The sequence below is a fragment of the Acomys minous genome, assembly GCF_964271855.1.
Source record: "Acomys minous genome assembly, chromosome: 11".
Taxonomy (NCBI): Eukaryota; Metazoa; Chordata; class Mammalia; order Rodentia; family Muridae; genus Acomys; species Acomys minous.
The window spans coordinates 98,943,795-98,962,369 of NC_140492.1; the positions used below are offsets into that span (position 1 = coordinate 98,943,795).

Genomic DNA, 18,575 nt, shown 5'->3' on the forward strand with positions numbered 1-18,575 from the left:
GAACTCACAGAGATCTTCTTGCATCTGCCTCCAGAGTGCTGGGATTAAAGGCGCGCACCACTGATCTTCCACTGATTTTTTTTTTAAATAATGTAATTGTATAGCGGCCATGTGTCACACATGTATTCATACATTTCTCTGCCTCCAATGCTATTTCATTGATTTATTTTGCTACTCATTTTTTTGTCTTTTGTTTTAAGATTTTTTTTTATTTTTAATTATGTATATGCATGTGTATCAGTGTGTGGGTATGCATGCGTAAATGCTCCCAGAGACCAGAGGCCAGAGGCCATCAGATCCGCTGAAACTGGAATTACAGACAGTTCTGAGCCACCTGACCTGGGCACAGAGAATCCATCTCAGATCTTCTGCAAAAGCAGTTCATGCTCTTAATTACTGAGTTCTCTCCTAAGCCTTCTTGAAATTCTTTCAGTTCAGTTTAGTTCAGTGCTGCTGCTGCTGCTGCTGCTGCTGCTGCTGCTGCTGCAGTGGCGGCAGCGGCGGTGGCGGTGGCGGCGGCGGCGGCGGCAGCGGCAGCTGCGGGGGGGGGGGCAGGAGGGGGGGTGGTTGTTTTGTTTTGCTTTACATTGAAAATAATATAAGTCTGAGACCGATGCCTTCTATCTATTCGTTTCATTTATGTTGTCCTGGTGCTAAACATCAACCTAAAATTTGATAAGTGTCTGACAGTTCTTCAGCAAAGTAGGCTAAAAAAAGCATATGGTCTCTCTGGCTTCCAAGCTGAAGAGTCTTTGCACCGCTAAGGGGTCTAGCTGTTTGGATCCTCTGCAACAGGAAGGAAAGCCCTACAGCTAGTGAACAAGATGGAATAAGTATTGAACTGTGCGTGCACGCAGACACCCCCACCGCTGGTATCCATTCTCTGATATCTCACCAATGACTACACATTATTCACAATCATCACCTGAGATGATTGATGACCAGATAGCCCAGGTTTTGATAATATAAGGGCATGAAGATGAGGGGGGTGGGGGTGGGGAGTCAGTTGCAGAGCTGAGGAGACAAAGCAAAGTCGAAGTCACACTGCGGCAAATGCCTGCTATTCGCATTATATAACGATACAGTATGTACAGTGCGTTCACAGAGTTCGTGTTAGCTGACCAAGACACCTGAGATAGGGCTGGGGAGATGGCTCAGAGGTTAAGAGCACTGGCTGGTCATCCAAAGGTCCTGAGTTCAATTCCCAGCAATCATACGGTGGCCCACAACCATCTACAATGAGATCTGATGCCCTCTTCTGGTGTGCAAGTGCACATTTGGGAAGAATACTGTATAAATTCTAAATAAATAAATCTTTAAAAAAAAAAAAAAAGACACCTGAGATAAACAGCTTAGAAGAAGGAAAAGATTTACTTTTGATCACGGTTTCAGAGAGTTCATGGTCCCCAGACTCCACTGCTTTAGGGCCTGTGGCACAGCAGAGGATTGTAATGAGGAGCACATGAAGGATCAAAAGCTGCTTGCCTTTTTGGTGCTGAAAAGCAGAAAAAGAAAGACAATAGTCCTGGGCCTCAATGTCCCCTCCAAGAACAGATTCCCAAATAACTCAGTTCCGTTCACAAGAGTCCACCCTCCTCTAAGGTTCTGTGTTTACCCAGTAATTCCACAGTCTAGGGGCCAAGCCTTTAACTTGGGGGGCTTTGAGAGGTATAACCCAGATCCAACCTATAGCACAACACTACAGCTGCACATTATGTACAGCTTAGAGTCCGGCTTTCAGCAAAGGTCCCCTTCACACACATGTTCTCACTCTGTACGTAAGCAATGTAAAGTTGGTCCAAGGTTTTCCACACAACATCTTGAAGAAAAGAAGGGCAAAAGTGAAGCAGCTCACAGCAAGCCTGAATGAAGCATGGCAGGTTTTTCTCCTTTCCTCTGTCTGTGAGACTGGGCCTCAGCTCAGACGACAGGGAAGTAAAGAGGAAGGGAACAGGCCAGCACTGGCTATCTCAGGGCACCCAGCTCCTGACCACCACGCAATGCAATCATCAAAGGTGCAGGAACACATTTTTGGGCAATTTACAAAGCAACTCACAGGCTAACTCAAGTTAACGCCCTTCAATTCAGACAACCGCTTTCACTTCTCATATCCTATAAATGGTAAGTTTCCTATCTGTAGGATTTTAAATTTTCTATGAAAGACTCCAGCAGCTTCAAGGGATTGCTTTCAATACTGGGATTTTTTTCCCCTTCAGTAGAACTTTCGTTGGTGGGAAACGAATCTCTTAAAGGATGCTGTCATTCTGGTGCGGACCACGAAGGTTCACAAACTAAGATTAGCTGCATGCGCTCAACAGGAAGAACAACCTGCCCACACATGGTCCGTCCTCTCTTTCCCATAACTTTTCTTGAGTTAAATTGTGAATAAGTTAAGAGAGATCTTTTTATTTTTTTTTTTGAGAGAGATCTTTTTATTATGCAAGGAAATTTGAGGATATTTCTGATTGCTTGGCCTTACTTTCCACAACTAAAACAAAATATTGACCCAGCTGAATTCAAATAACAAGACAGTCGGCTGTATACCCAAGGACGGTTGCTTTTTGAGATGTGTCCTTTTCCTGTGGTGGAGCCGAATGCCTTGGTGGGGGTGGGGGTGGGGGGAAGTGTTAGCCAAACAAAACAATTATCTTTCAAAAGGAGATGCCCATTCATCCAAAGGGAGAAGTTGGCTAGAGGATGAAACAGGACAGCCCCCCCAACACACACACACACACATACACACACACACACACACACACACACACACACACACACACACACACACACTTTTACTTAAAAATCCCACTGGAGCTTTCCTGTTATCCTGAGCCTGTGCTCAGCAGCCACACTTTAGATGAAACTATGTCTGAACAAGGTTTTCCCACCTCGTTCAATAATGAATCACCTTGGACAGGACCCAAGACTGAAATGCCTGCATTGTATTCTGCATAGTAATGGGTTCCATTTATCCAAGGTCCCAGCTCAATTATCCATAAATGTTTACTTCTTTCTAGTTCTTAACCTGCAGACTTGACTGGCATGCTCGTGTCAATGACCGGCTCCTCACACTTCACTGTGGTCTTCTTATGTTTTAATGCAAACCCTTCGCCTTAAAAGACACTCACCTCAATGCCGGAATTATGGACTCCACAGATTTTCTTCCTAGAATACAAAAAGAAAAAAAAAATGAGATCTTGGATTCAGTTGGCCAACAGAAACATTAGCTAAATGAGGCTTTCTTCAAATGTCACTCATTCGTTCAGCACGTCTTTGCAGAGCACCTCTTGGGCTCCAGGCATCGTGCTTGTCTGTGAATTCAATAGGGAACAAAACAGATGTATGGACTGCTGCCTACGGGCTGGTTACAAAGCAACAAGGAAGAGAGAATCGTGTTAATATCTGTTACACAGGGTGCTAAGTGGATAGAGGCTGCCACTTAAGATGACCAGTAAGACCCTATGGAAGGACAGCATTTAAGCAAAGCCCTAAAGGGTGAGATGGACTTGAGTGAGCATCCAAAGGGAAGAGGCTAGCTGGCCAGCAGGACAGTGGTCCAGCCTTTCTCCCCTACAAAGCCTTGCTTCCCATCATGGCTTCCTATTCCCCCTACAACCTCTTTTTCTAGCACTCCATCTGCTCCCCAGGGCTTACCACTTCATCATAAGCTGGGTCGTATTGTTCTCAGATGGTTCATGTGGTTAAAATTGTCTGGTCAACAAGGTTTGTCAGCCCTCCGAGGGCAGAAGACACGAGCCCCTTTTGTACCGAGTACGGTGTCTGCTGCAAGGCTGGAGCAGAGCTGATGAGGGCAGCACGGGAAGGAACTGGAGGTGGACCTCAGGCCCAGCAGGGCAGGTGAACAGCCTCTCAGCCAAGCTGCTGCGCTATCCACATCTGCTCCCATTAGCCGAAATGCAAATAGATAGGCCCCATCTCTCTCTGTTCTATTTAGCATTTATATGACACCTTTCAGCACAGAGAAATGAGTAAGTGGAACCAGAAGTGGCTGTTCCGTGTGCTCATCCCCCGGCTCTCGGCTGTGGCCAGGCATCTGGTCCCCACCTGCCCCACCCCCCCACCCCACCCCCTCCTCCCGCAAAGGAGCAGGCTGCACGCACCACTGTGTTTGCTTTCAGCACAGCTCTTCCCATGGAGCTACATACTGTTGAAAGAATGCATTGTCCGCGTGAAAGGGAGAACGAACACGGGGAACACACTGCGAATCCGAGCTGCGAAGTGATAAACGAGCAATGAAAAGGATCTTGACATCATTAAGGTGTTCCCGAACATGCTGTCTGTTCCAGCCTCCCCCCAGAATGCAACTGGGGCAAGTCAGGAGTGCTACAAGGGTGACCAACACCTGGCTTGGGAGTCACCAAATTGAACCCTTCCAAGCCAGTGGGATTCGCCCAGGTTCTGTTAGCTGGGCATGTTGACATTTTGTAGAAACCGCTAGGCTTACATCTCAGCAAACCTTCCCACATAACCTTATGAGAGGGAATTTGCTTTTTAACTGCTCCAAGGGTTTTCACGGTTTGAGGTAGACCTCCAGCATTACCTCCCACCGTAGGCTCTGGAAAAGTCTCCTCCAAGCCCCTGCACATGCGGAACAGGCCCTCTATAGAACAACACTTCACCGTCTAACAGCTCTCAGCTCCCCCAGCACTCAGCACTGGCACTGAGATGGCACAGACCGCCAGCTTGCTGGCACAGTTTATCTAGTATTGATGAAACTAGCCAGGACCAAAGTGACATCTTTTTTAAATCCTTAACTTCTTGAAGACTACCTGGCACACTTGATTTAAAACAACAACAACAACAACAACAACAACAACAACTATCCTTTCACCAACTGGTGCTGCAGCACCCCAAACCTTCAAAGAAAAACCTGTGGGGGTGGGGAGGGAGTCGGGGAAAGTAGGGGGACATCATACTAATTTCTTTTACAGCTCCCCAATAACCATTGCAAATGGAAAAATGCTCCATTGCCCCATAACAGCATTCCTCAGCTTGTAGCTCACAGAAGTGAGCTTGTGTTGCCTATTTCATGGTACGTGGAAACGTGTTTCAATTTCAGCATCAAACTATATGGGTATGAAGCCTGCTTCCACCTCGTACTAGCTGTGAGGCCTTGGGCAAATGTGATGGTCAGTCTTCATTGTCGGTTTGACTAGATTTGGAGGCACCTAGAAGGCATATCTCCGGGCATCTCTGTGAGGGTGTTCCGCAGAGATTTAACTGCAGAGGAGCAGTCAAGCCAGAAAGTGAGTGGAATCCCAGCATGCATCTCTCTCTCCTTCCTCCCTACAGATGCAATATGACCAGTTGGCTCACCCTTATATCACTGCGAAGACTGTATCTCCTTAAACTGTGAGCCAAAGAAGAATTCCTCTGCCTGCCTTTCTTAAGTTGCTTTTGTTGGGTATTTTATTACAGCAGTGTGAGAAGTAATTTATATAACAAGTCACTTAACATACATGTCAGATTTCCTATTGGTAAACCAGGGCACATAAACTATAAGCATCAAACAATGACATAGAGAAGATCCTCAACACAGTGCCTGGCACCAAGAAGAGAAGTAATAAAAGTTTACTGGATTCAGTGTGCTGGATTCAGTTCTGTCAGTTAGCCCCACAACTTGCCAAGGCAGAGTCTGTGTTTCTAATGATTCTGCCATGTCACTCACTTTGTTTCCTTAAGAGAAATATTTTCATGTCAGTGGCTACTCCTGTCTGCTATTTTCCACTGAAAAATTGCTCAAGAATAAGTGCTTTCTAAGTGGGAGCTTTCTCAATTAGCTTGACCAAGGGGAAATGTAAGGGCAGACCCTGACCTTCCATTACCAAGAAATCAACTGTAGATATGAGTTTGTGCCCCCCCTCTCTCTTCACACACACACATACACACACACACACACACACACACACACACACACACACACACCACCACCACCACCACCAATGGGCCTGATGTGGTGATTAATGAGAGCCCTTGAAGATTAATACACTTTCTTCTTTAAGTTTTGAAGTCTTGGAACTGTGAGCCCAGAAATGAAAGAGGAGGTGGGGGAGGAGAAGGAGGAGGAAGAAGAGGAGGAGGAGGAGAAGAAGGAGAAGAAGAAGAAGAAGAAGAAGAAGAAGAAGAAGAAGAAGAAGAAGAAGAAGAAAAGGAGGAGGAGGAGGAAGGGGAGATGAAAAAGAGGAGGAGGAGAAAGAAGAGATTCTCTTTCTAATTATATTTGCTTTCCAAACCCCTACTCTTTTTTAAAAATATTTTATTAATTTATTCATATTACATCTAAATTGTTAGCCTACCCCTTGTATCCTCCCATTCCTCCCTCAAACCCCTACTCTTTCTGCCAAATTTTGGAGACTTGCCTGCCCCTTGTCTGTGTCGCATGGCTGTCTTTCTGTTCATTCTCTCCTCAGAAATGACAGAAGGGTTGTCATAGATCCTCTGCAGTTTCCAGGTCACCAAGTGGGACTGTGGTGCAATCTGTTGTATTGGCTCAGGCCGGTGGTGGAAGACAAGGAGTAATGTGGGTCCAAGCAGCCATTGCTGGTGCACTTTGCCAAGTGTGAGTGCGCAGGCTGGGTTAAGCCTGAGTCCACGGACTCTGGAGAAAGCCAAGATACTTTGACTAGACTCTTCTTCAGGCCCAGCTTCTAGGGCTCTGTGCCACCCCTGACACTCTAACAACGTGAACAGTACCTATCCTGAAATGAATCCTAACACCAGTTACCAAAAGACACTATTAGCCCCAAATGCCCATACCAGAGTGAAAAATCACCTCAGAGAACACAACTGACACTTATCAGTCAGTCTCTACTACGCCAGAAATGCTGTTCTGGCTTCCATTTAGACCCGAGGCCAGAAACATTTGAAAGCAAGTTTGTTTGTTGTTTTGTTGTTGTTGTTGTTTTGGGTTTTTTGTTTGTTTATGAAAATGAAAAATGCCGAGTACAACCAAGTTTGAAATCTCACGAACAGCTGCACAGCCTATCCGTGGCAGGGCCAGACTGAAGCAAGGTCTTGGTCTTGGTCTTGACACTCTTTGCCTAAGAATGAAAAGCAAGAAAAAGAAAGCACCGGAAGTACAGGAGGGCCACACCGGGAGTAGGGGAGAACTGCAAATGGATGGGTAAGATCGGCAACGGAGGATCAGGATCTCGTGCTTCTTTAACACCCAGCAAAACATTGCAGGTCTCAAATGGCCTGAGAATACGTTCCTCTCCAGCCTGCTTTGGTTCTACAGCCAAATAAGCCTCTTTACGTCAGAGGCCGTTTGCAGTCCTTGCTAATCCTTAGGAGGTGGATGTCAGGTCCTGGTTGGTAGACTTCAAGTATTGGTCAGCCCGTGCCATAAACCAGCCATAGCTTCCCTGGGCGATGAGTAGGCACCCTGACCTCTTGATACCACAGAGTTTGTTTCCCACTGTTTGCTTACTCACTTTTCAAGGGAACCATCCACACAAGTAAACATAATTTTGCAGCGAAAGAAAACTGAGGCACAGAGAATTCATCAGCTAACTTAAGGTTTCAGAAGTGCCAGTGAAACTGGTCTAGGAAGAGAGCCCAGGCAATAGCTTCATTTCAAAGAATCCCTGATGGGTTCTCAGGGCCTGCGAAGCTCAAGGGCTGTGCCAGTGGTCCTGAAATTATATAACCCCTTGCCTTCTGAACCGTTTCTTATGAAGGCGTTCTGCCTCCGATTAGATTATTAACACCCAGGAGTAGAAAGGCTGAACAGGAACCATGTTTCACAATAGGCTGGATTCTCTTTGTTCAGTCTGAACACCACTGGTCACATTCTGCCGTCCTGGGCATGGCGCCGCATCAGCACACCACTGTGGGAAGACACCCATCTCACAAGCCAAGGGCCATGTGACTCATAAGTCAATAAAGCAGAGCTCCACAGTGGGGGGGGGGTGAAGGTACAGGACCCAAGAGCCAGAGCTGCCTGGAGATACATAAGGGAGAGTGGCTTGCGCTGCCACGGAGAGACAGGCGCCATGCTTAGGGCTCCCCTGAAATGGAGAGTAAACAGTCACCATCAACTTACCAGCTTTTCCTGGCAGTGCCTGGGCCTTGGGATTGCACAACCATCTCATCAATGAAAACCCATAAGCTTAGGAGGGAAGAAACTAAATAAAGAAAACCACATGCATTTTTTTTTTTAAGTAACTTTATGTTGTCTGAGGGGGAAAAAAACCTCAAAAAATGTCAAGAAGTGCTGAGTCATGAAATTCTGCCCTAATAGCTTTTGTTGGAGACGTTTAACATTTCAGCTTTATCTCTTCTTTTCTTTCAGACAGATCTTCCTCAGAGGCAGTCAAGTCCAACAATGCCATCATTCAGGGCTCTGAGCTGAGCCAAGGCCAACATACACACACACACACACACACACACACACACACACACACGGAGAGGGAGAGAGGGTGAGAGAGAGAGAGAGAGAGCGAGAGAGAGAGAGAGAGAGAGAGAGAGAGAGAGAGCAGATTAAACATGGAGTGGATTTCCTGCAGCCCACCAAAATTGAGGGAGAGATGAACTGCATGTCACACACCAATATCTTGCTGTCCTCCTTGTCACCAAAATGAGTACTTGATTGATTATTTTCCTTAGATAGGGACTGCTGATAGGCTACATCACAAAGTTAAGGTTTAAAGGATTCTAAGCAAGGAGCCACCAAACACTGATGGTGGCTCTCACATCACAGGACAGGTTCAGCTAAAGATTGAACCACTTAGGGGTGAGGGGATGGATCAGTGAAGTACTTGCTATACAAGCCTGAGGACCCAAGTTCAATTCCCAGGACCTATGTTCTAAAACTTGGGCAGAGGCAGAGATAGGAGCTTGCCAATTCAGCTAGGTTGGCTAGCTAACAAGCTCCAGGGATCCTCCTATCTCTGCCTCTGCCCAAGTTTTAGAACATAGAAGAAGATACTTAACATGACGCTCAGGCCTATATGTTTACATGCATGCCTACAGGCACATGTGTATACACACAAACACACAGCTATACAAATAATAAGTAAGACTGAACTATTTAGCTATGTGTGAGTGGTGCGGCAGGATGAGATGATATCTCTGTAATCCCAGCACTTGGAAGGCGAAAGCAGGAAATTTGTGAATTCAAGGTCTCTACCTGAGCTGCCAATAGAGACTCTAGCTCAGTGGGAAAAAAGTGATAGAAGGACTGTGTTATTCTTGGACCCTCCAAGACAAGAATATGGCAGCCAGATCTCAACTGTCCTCACACCTCAGCCTTCTAGTTGGGGGTCTTAGGTCAAACCAATGTGACAATCTTCCTGTGCTACCTGCTCCCCTATAAAGAGGAGTTCCCTGAGAGTCCCCACTGTTTCCTCAGTTTGGTGTCTCACCTAAGTGGGATGCTGCCTTACCTCACAAGTCAACAGGAAGAAATTGGGGTGGGGTAGCGTGCACAGAGAGGGAGAACCAAAGAAGATATAAGCAAGCCAACCTGGTCCGCTCTGACTGGTTGGTTGGTGACCTACTTAGCACGTGCTGTTCCTCAGTCAGAGACGAGAAAGGCATTTGCAAAGCAGAGAAGCAAATAGCAAAGAAATGAGAGGCGCATCCTCTCATCCCCAGGCTCGCGCCCAAGATGCAGCCCCAGAAAGGAGACGCACTAGCTTTCAGGTTGGCATGCAGCGAGCCTTAGTCTGGCAAGGTCCATCCTTAATTCTTACATTTGATCAATGAGCCCATTGTTCTCAAACTTGAGATGAGAAACAATATGTTCGGAACAAAGGAAAAGCTGGTGCCAGAGGTGATCTTTGGCCACACAATCGTCATGCTAGAACAAACAGTGCATCCATCATCCATATATGCTGATTTGAAAACAGCACGTTAATTGACCAAACATGATGAGGTCATCATCCCTGGACACAAGAGTGGAAGGAACAAGTTGATCCAGAAACCTTGGCCCTTTCCAATAGACAAATGTGAGCAGAAAGTTTCACTGGAGATACTGCAGGGCTTGCTTACCATCAGAAACGAGAGCTGGGAGCACAGTACAGGAGCCACCCACAGTGGGACCATGGTGCAAAGGCTGTGTTGCAGATTTTAATCATACGCAAAATAGTTTCCGAGCTTCTCCTAATACTTTAACAAGGGCTACTTGGTATCTGATGGGCAGGGCCCACAAGCCAGATGCTAGGCTGAGCGCTCAGGCCTTCTTCCTTCACTGCTGCCCGTGTCTCCTGAAGACCGCTATGACACCCAGGGTCTGCTCCTGCACACCAGCCTGCTACGTGGACTGACTGAGCTTAGATTGCTGTACATCGACATTGTCTAATTCCTCCTGGGATACCCACTCTCCAAAGTGGGACTTCCTGAATGTCCGCTAACTGTCCTGAGTCTTCACCTCCACTGCCCCCTTAAGATGCCATACTGTGCAACCTGGGTGGGCGGGGCTTCCTCTAAGCACAAGCCCAGACTCAGAACAGCTGCCTTGGCCCCTGGGAGCTAAGCACATCTTTCTCTGTGAGAACTTAGTTTCCAGTGGCTCCAGTTCTGTCTCGGTAACAAGGCCGCCTGGCTGGTAGTGCCTTTAAGCCACAACAACCACTTAATCATTTTTCATGCTTTGTTTAGACCAGGAATTTAAGGAGGACTCAGCAGGATGGTTCTGGCTTACAGATTGCATTAGGTTGATATCACTGTAACAAGATACCCCAAGATAAGCAACTTATAAAGAGAAAAGGTTTATTTTTGGCTCTTGATTTCAGATGTTTCAGCCCATGACGAATTGGACCCTTTACTTTGGTCCTCAGCAGAGTATCATGGTGAGCGCTGAGGACAGACCAAAGATGTGTACCTCACAGAAAAGACATGAAAATAAGAGAAAAGAGACTGGGGTCTCACAATCCCCTTTGAGGAGACACCTCTAATGTTTTAAAACCTACTCCAAGGCTTTCAACTTCTTAAAGTTTTCACCATCTTCCAGTACTTCCAAGCTGGGACCAAACCTTTCCCGTGTGGGCCAGAGGAACACAGTCCAGTGAAAATAATAGCCTGGTCTTTCCTGAGGTTAGAATCAGTAAGCCGGGGAAGCTCACACAGCTGAAGCCGTTTTGTTTTTTTTTTTTTTTTACAGGCATGGTCCTCTTCATGCAGTCTGGGGCCTCCCTGTGGTAATTTCATGGGCTACCTTGGGCATTCTCCTGGCATGGCGCTCTCAGGGCAGGTGGAGGCTCATGTGATGACCAGGAGCTCAGCACTAGTGGACAATGGCAGAACTGCCATGCCTGGTCTGGTCTTGGAGGTTACATAGTATTAATTTGGGCAGTTATAAGTTGTCAGGGTACAGAGGTACATGTTGACCACCACTCCCTGGGCTGGCTGTAACAGAGACAGTGGGGCGGCGGGGGGGACAAAACACAGTGCTGGGTGGGAGAAAGTACTGCAGCCCCCCTTTGAGAAATACAATGAATGGTATCTCTGGAAAAGGAGGGCCCGCTAATAAACAATTCAGGATCACCCCTGCGCTCCATGATCATCTGATCTGCCATTGGCAGGGGCAGAGCTGACTCTGTCTTCTGAGAGGGTCTTGATTTCCTAGTCTCTCTCCAGGTCCTCATTACTACCATGTCTGAAACTCCAAATCTCCCCTAGGCCTTGGTGGGCATTCCCAGCTGATTGCTACTCCTAATGGTGGCCATCTTGGCCCCAAAGAACCACCTGAGGCCTACTCCGTACCTGCCGAATACCACCGAGATGGTCCTGCCCCACCCACCCTTGCCCCTCAGGGGCCCTCCTGCAGTGTGCACTCCAGCTCACACGGAACTCTAGAGCCGGTTGGAGTGAGCACTTAGCACCTGTGGCTGCTTCCCAAAGGCTCCAAGGCCTCATGGCTATCACCTCCAGAGATACTCCACCCTGAACCCCTCTTATCTTAGTCAGCATTGGGGCTATTTATTGCACCCTCTGGGTCAACAGCTGAAAGAGGCCTGTGCGGATCTCGGAGGCAACCTCTAAGGCAGACCCAGCACCGCGGCAGTTAAACAGAACGCTCAAGGACCTGAGCTCTACAATTTACCTGAAGTGTAGACTCTAGAGAAGTTACCCACCCTGCGGAATTCCTGTCATGTGAGCCCGGGTACGTCAGTATTTATACTCAGACTCAAGTGAGCTACAGTATGAGAAAATGAGTTGAAAAGTTTAACACACAACAAAACATGCTGCTGTTGCTGCTGCTGCTGTTGTTGCTGTTGCTGTTAGCATCACCTTCTTTCCCAGGGAATGTGCACCCTTCACCCCAATGAGGCCTGAAAGTCCAACAGATCATTCACTCCATTTTCTTCTTTGCGTTCTACCTGAGGAGACTAGCTCAGGCCGTGCCAACTGGCTCTACTTTCTCAGCCCTCACTGTTCAGGGCATGAGGTGGGCAATTTCGTCCTCTGTGCAGACTCCTGTGAAGGCCTATCTAACACTTCAGGATGTTCTAAGAGGTGGGGCTCAAGGCTAGTCTCACACAAACACAAGCCCAAGCTGCACTCCCTTGTGAATGGCCTACACCAGGCCTCCTACTGTGCCTTGAGTGTGGGCTGCCCTTCAAAGGTTAATATTGGAAGCACTGGATAGTGGCAGAAACATCACAGTAGGACTAGTAGCTAGTTAGACAGATTTTTTCTCTCTTCTGTTCTTTCCCTGTCTCTTTCCTTCCTTCCCTCAATATCTCTCTCCCCATGTGTCTCACCCTCTACTGCACCCAGCACCGTGAGCTGAGCAGACACAGTTGCCACGCCCACCGTCCAGAACTACACACCTAATAAACCCCTTCCCTCTGTAAGTGCCTGGTCGTTGATACTTTGATAGATCAAACGGAAAACATACAAATGCATTCTACCAGCTCCCATCCACTCCTCTCTATCTCGAGTTCTTGGTAGCTAGGTAGGGAGAGAGCAGTGAAGACGGGCCAAGACTCTTGGATGACAACAGCTACCTGGGATCCAAGAGCAGAGCAGGGAACAGGTCTCTCATTCCTTTCCCAGGAGCCTCTGCCAGCCCACCTCAGGGCCTGATGCCCGACACTGGTGCATTTCCCATCTGTCTGGACAAAGCTTTGCCAGAAGAAACATTTTCAATAGTTCGAACTCGATGTTTCTAGGCTCTCTTTGTTTAGGAGGTATTTTGTTTTGTTTTTATCTTGTTTTGGTTTTCTCTTTACACTGAATTTTCTCACGGAAGAAAAAGAGGAAGCAGGCACAATTCTGAAGGTCTTGACCCGGTAGTGTCTGTGAGTGTGTGTGTGTGACTGTGTGTGTGTGTGTGTGTGAGTGTGTGTGTGTGTGTGTGTGTGTGTGTGTGTGTGTGTGTGTGTAAAGGAAGACAGCATGATGAGATAGGGATCCTGCCTCTCCAAGCCACTATGACTCCAGGTTTAAAAGCCTTTACAAGCCCGCCTATCTTTAGTCCCCAACATAAGGTTGGCAGTACAGGAAGAGCAGCAAGATTGGTGATATAATCCTTCAGGCCTTTCCAGTCTGCATTTCTTATTCCTGAGAACTACCTCTCCTAGCCCTCCTTGACTAGAAAAATCTATCTGGTATCTAGTGGGGCCCAACCATGGTCCAGAGCTGCAGTGCTGGGGTAAAGAGAAGAAGCCGGGGAGACCTGGCCTCAGCTGGAACACTTGGCTGCCTGGAGCAGGGTGGGCGTGCTGGAGGGAGGGACAAGGGGAGGAGGAGACAGTGTCAAAACTGGGGAGGAGGGGGACTGGGGGAAAACACCTGGAACAGGGAAGAGGAAACAATGAGCAGGGTGGGTCAGAGCACACAGGAAATGATGGCCTGGACCAGAGGTAAGAGGAAGTGGAAGAGAAGGAAAACCGAAGATGCTTCAGAGATGAGATGAGGCAAGGAAGGGCAAAAAGCATCTTGGCTTTGTAGGAGCTCAAAAGAAGGCAGGGACAAGAAAAGAGGGAAATCCCCCAATGTAGCCGGGTCCTGCCTGCCCCGGAAATCAGCCATCCTTGGCGTCCTTTCCTTGGCCCTAAGGGTCACAGGGCTTTCCCCTGTCTACACCAGAGAAGTTCCAGGAAAACATTTTTCCTTTTTTTTTTTTCCTTAACTAGTCCTTCGGAAATTCCATATAATGAGTTTTGAGCATATCATCCCCCTCCATCTCCTCCCAGATCTACCCTCTCTCCCTACCTACCCAGCTTTGTGTCCTTTTTTTTTTTTTTTAATCCATCAAATCCAATTTATTCCATCCACCTATTCAAGAATGTGTGACCTTCCACTGGAGCGTGGCTGGCCTATCAGGGGCAGCACACTTAAAGCACTTTTCCCAGCAGCTATCAGTTACCAACAGATCCTCAGCTAAGGATGGGATCTCATGCCTGACCCCACCCTCCACCCTCATGCTAGGACTTGAGCTTGCACGAGGCTTGTGGATGCTGACACAACCACCAAGGCCATACGTGCAACTGCCCTGGTGTGTCTAAAGGACACTCCAGGGAAAAGTTTTTAAGGACTTGTGCTTGGAGCCCTAATTAGACTCGTGTCAAAATTTATTGAGAACGGGGACCCATTGGGGGCTTGAACAGCATACCCAGGAAGGTTCACGTCCAGCTAGACTCCAAAGCCTCTAATACAACTCAACTGTAGTGTCTGGCTCTGTGAGAGTACAGTGGGCTTCCCGCCCTTCATGAATAATATTGTTTCTTCAGAAAATGTGTTTAGGTTTTTCACTCCAGATGTTGGGCATAAACCAGCCCTCACACCCCATGTCCCACCCACCCAACCCACAGACTGCAATATTTATATGGCCAGAGGGAGTAGGGGGACAACGACACTGGGCGAGTGTCTCCTCCAGGATCCCCACCAAGGGCCCACATTCTCTCCCCAGTGTGGCAAGAACCATTGAGTCAGTCATGCACAGAAAAGTTGAGTCTTTGCAAGTCAAGGAGTTCTTATTGGAAGCTGAAAGAAAAGGGCAACAACTGTCAACAGTAAGTAACAGAGGAATGGGGGGAGGGGGAGGGGAGCTGGAAAGAGAGGAGTGGGGGAGGGGTCAGAGGCAGGGGGGAAGGGGTGAGGGAGCAGGGGGAGCGGGGCCGGAGGGCGGCATAAGAAATGGCAGAACCCTTGAGTTAATAAATAAAGAAGACACATGTCTGGAAATGACGTTGAAAAGTGGCTTAACAGTTCCATACCGGGAAATCAGCCGTGCCAAGAAGCTAGGGAAACTGGCGTTTTCAACTGCGTTGACTTGTGTTCAAGCTGCCAGACACCAAGAGATTGTTCCAATCGAACAAATACAGCCACTTGTGACTGGGGGAGGCGGGCAGCAAAGAGAAAGAGCTTACAAACCACAGCATGGGAGGAGGGTATCGAAGGGCGCCTGATTACAACCTCCCCCCAACACACACACACACACACACACACACACACACACACACACACACACACATACAACATGGCAATGACCAACGTATCAAGTCCCTGGGGCACTTCTATCCAACTCTGCAGAGATCTGCACATGGTAAGTAGGGTGCCACTTACCTGGGGGACACCTGGCGGGGGAGCAGGGGCCAAAGACACAAAGCTTCATGAGTCCTTAAAGCCAACGAAACAGAACAGCACAGGCGAGAAGGTATAGCCAAGGACATCATTCCGGTGTCATACATAGGCGTCAACCAAGTCACTCAATTATGCCCACAATTATGCCTAGGGAGTATTATGTAAAGAAAGCTGCTATCTGACGGCAGACCAGACCAGGGCTGTCTGGCCGGCAAGCAGTGGGGGCAGGGAGTCCTGGCACCAGGTACTGGGGCACTGTGCACGGGACAGAATCCCATCTTGTCCTAAAGGGGAGGAGGTTTTTGCAGCCGACCATGAGGGTGGCCATTCCTGAGGCACAGCTGGGGTAGGCGAGAGCTGTGGAGGCTGTGCTTTGTCAACCTCCCTCTCTTACTCTAATTAGGAACAGAACAGCTCACTGCTATGCCTAAATTCTCTTCTGTTCTTTGAGTCAGGCTCCATGGTTATGAGGACCAAAGAGAGGCCTCTGTATGCCATGCCTTCCCAGGATAGGGCACTTATAGGGATACAGGAGGAAGGAAGATGGTAGCCCCATGGGGGAGGTGCTCAAGACACAGGAGGATAACCGCCACCTGAGTGAGGCTGCTCCAGGGAGCTGGTCTTCTTGTCCTCCCTACAAAGGTGGTTGATCCCAGGATGCTCACACCACCAGTGTTCAAGTTTTACAGCCTCCTTCACAACTTACCTGTTGTTTTTAAATTATCAGTAAGACCTAAGAATGTTTATTATTTGGCCTATAATTATTATTACTTTAGTAAACCTGCTAGTTATAGTTTATTTATCTGTATTATCATTATTATTAGTATGCCCAGCTAGCAACCAATCAAGACACAGGCACCTGTTATATTTTAAAATAGTCTTAGTTAGCCTGGGGCAGGGCAGATATTAATCCTCTAAACTACTTCCCATAGTGGGGCAGGCATGGGATCCCTGTCCTAATCCCATGCCATCTGCTTCTAATAACTTCTATCAAGCTACCTCCCATCCATAATCCCAAATACTTGCTAATGTTCTTCATCTGGCCTGGATTTTCCATCCACACCAGCCAGGTGCTTCTCTTCCATCTAACCCATGGCGGCCTTCCTCTCCTCAGGTCTTTCTCTTGAAGTTTCTTCAGGCTGATTTGGGGCAGAGAATGCCTATGTAGGAGCGCAAATAAAACCGCCTACTTCGCGGCTTCCGCCTTCTCACAGCCCTGTCCCTCACAGCCAGCCCTGCCTGATTACTTGACCCCTCTCGGTGTCCTCTTTGCTTCTGGACAAACTTCAGAAACCTGCCATTCCAACGGTGACACTAAGCTCTGGAGTTCCCACGGCAGCCTCTGTGGAGTCCGGCACCCGACTCTCGCACAAAGTGCTAAGATCGACGGAGACACCTCAAAGGCGAGGGGAGGGGGGATGGGGGTGCACTCAGCAGGGAGCACCTGTAGTTTTGGTCTGAAGGGAATGGGAGCAGGCTAACCACCTCACCCAAGACAATCTCTGCATTCCTTACTCATTGTGATGGTTTGGACTGTTCAGCAGCTTGACAGATGCCGGGTCTCTTACCCGGCAGGTAGGGCTGGAACGGGAGGGGACACGGCCCGCCATTTCCTCTCCCTGGGGGTTGAGCAGGATGGTGAGTGTCCACGACCCAGCCTGCTCCTATGATGCCTGGAGGAAAAATACTCTGAGTTGGGAGTCTTGTCGGAGCAAAGTCTCAATTTTATTATGGCAGGTTTCTCTTATATAGAGTATAGGGAGTGGGCAGGGTATAAGGTGTAGGACCAATCAGTTCATGTTACATGGCTGTTGGTAGGCAGGGCTCACACCAGGATGTGCCTGGATGGACCATGCTGAGTCATTTTTATACAGAAGTACCCACCAGAGACTATTGCTGAAAACCCGGCCAGGCTCAGTTCTGTCCTCAAGGCCTCAGAGGGCTGACAGATTCAGCTGTGGGGTCCAACAGACAGAAACCCAGAAACACCTATAGGAAAAAACCTCTGGGCACGTGCTTGTGGGATTATCTAGACCGAATTAATTGAGGTAGGTTATCTGGGTTGGTTTAACTGTAGTCAGCACCATGGGCTGATGTCAGAAATGGAGAAAAAGGAAAGAGGACACAGAGCACTGGTGTTCATCTCTCTCTGCTTCCTGTCTGCAGATGGAACATGGCCAGCCGCCTCCTGTTCTTACTGGCATACTTTCCCTGCCTGCCATGATGCACAATGGGTAATATCCCCTGGGACAATAAACTAAAATTACTCCCTCCCTCCCTCCCTCCCTTCCTTCCTTAAAGTGCTTGTGCCAGGTAGTTTGATGTAGCAGCAAAATAAGTAACCAATAATAAACCCCACTGCCCAGTTTTCTCTCACAATTTAAGGTGTAAAGTACTCCAGGCCCCACACTAAAGCTGGCATAGCCAGGGACACATGGGAGAGCGATGCGCTACTGTTAGCCTGTAAAGTCAGCCCACCCTCTAATGCCCGTCATCAAAGGCCCTCAACTTACACATCACAAAGGTGACAACTAGTGTGGCAGAGCAGACTCGGGATACAAGACGCTCTAATAGCATCTTAGGGAACAACAGCCCATAGTTATGTAGCGCTGCCTCCAAGCCTGGCTCTGAGCCCCTACTTAAGCACCTTAACTAGAATATACAAGACGCTCTAATAGCATCTTAGGGAACAACAGCCCATAGTTATGTAGCGCTGCCTCCAAGCCTGGCTCTGAGCCCCTACTTAAGCACCTTAACTAGAATTGACTGTTTCTCCTTCGTTACATTCTAAGTGGTGGGGGGTAGGGTGGGGGGGTGCAGTAAGGAAGTCTGTTGGCTGGCTGACCCCAAATCACCCTTTGCCCCTTCTTTCTTAATCACAAGAGCTGAAAAATGTTTGTCAATCCCCTTTGCAGGTGATGGGGTCTGTGGCCCCATTCTGAACAATGGTATAAAGGGGTGGGGTATCATCTGGGAGCTCTTGGGAAAGCATTTTTTTTTTATTTTCAGAGGAAAAGGAAATA

General features: G+C 48.0%; 1 long non-coding RNA gene across 1 annotated transcript in view; it reads right to left on the reverse strand.

The window, feature by feature from the left end:
• LOC311609551 overlaps nt 1-18,575 on the reverse strand; it is a 70,155-nt gene that overhangs the window by 11,611 nt on the left and 39,969 nt on the right. Inside the window, exon 2 of the long non-coding RNA XR_014783426.1 lies at nt 3,126-3,162. This is a non-coding gene — a long non-coding RNA (uncharacterized lncRNA). The remainder of the gene's footprint in view (nt 1-3,125; nt 3,163-18,575) is intronic.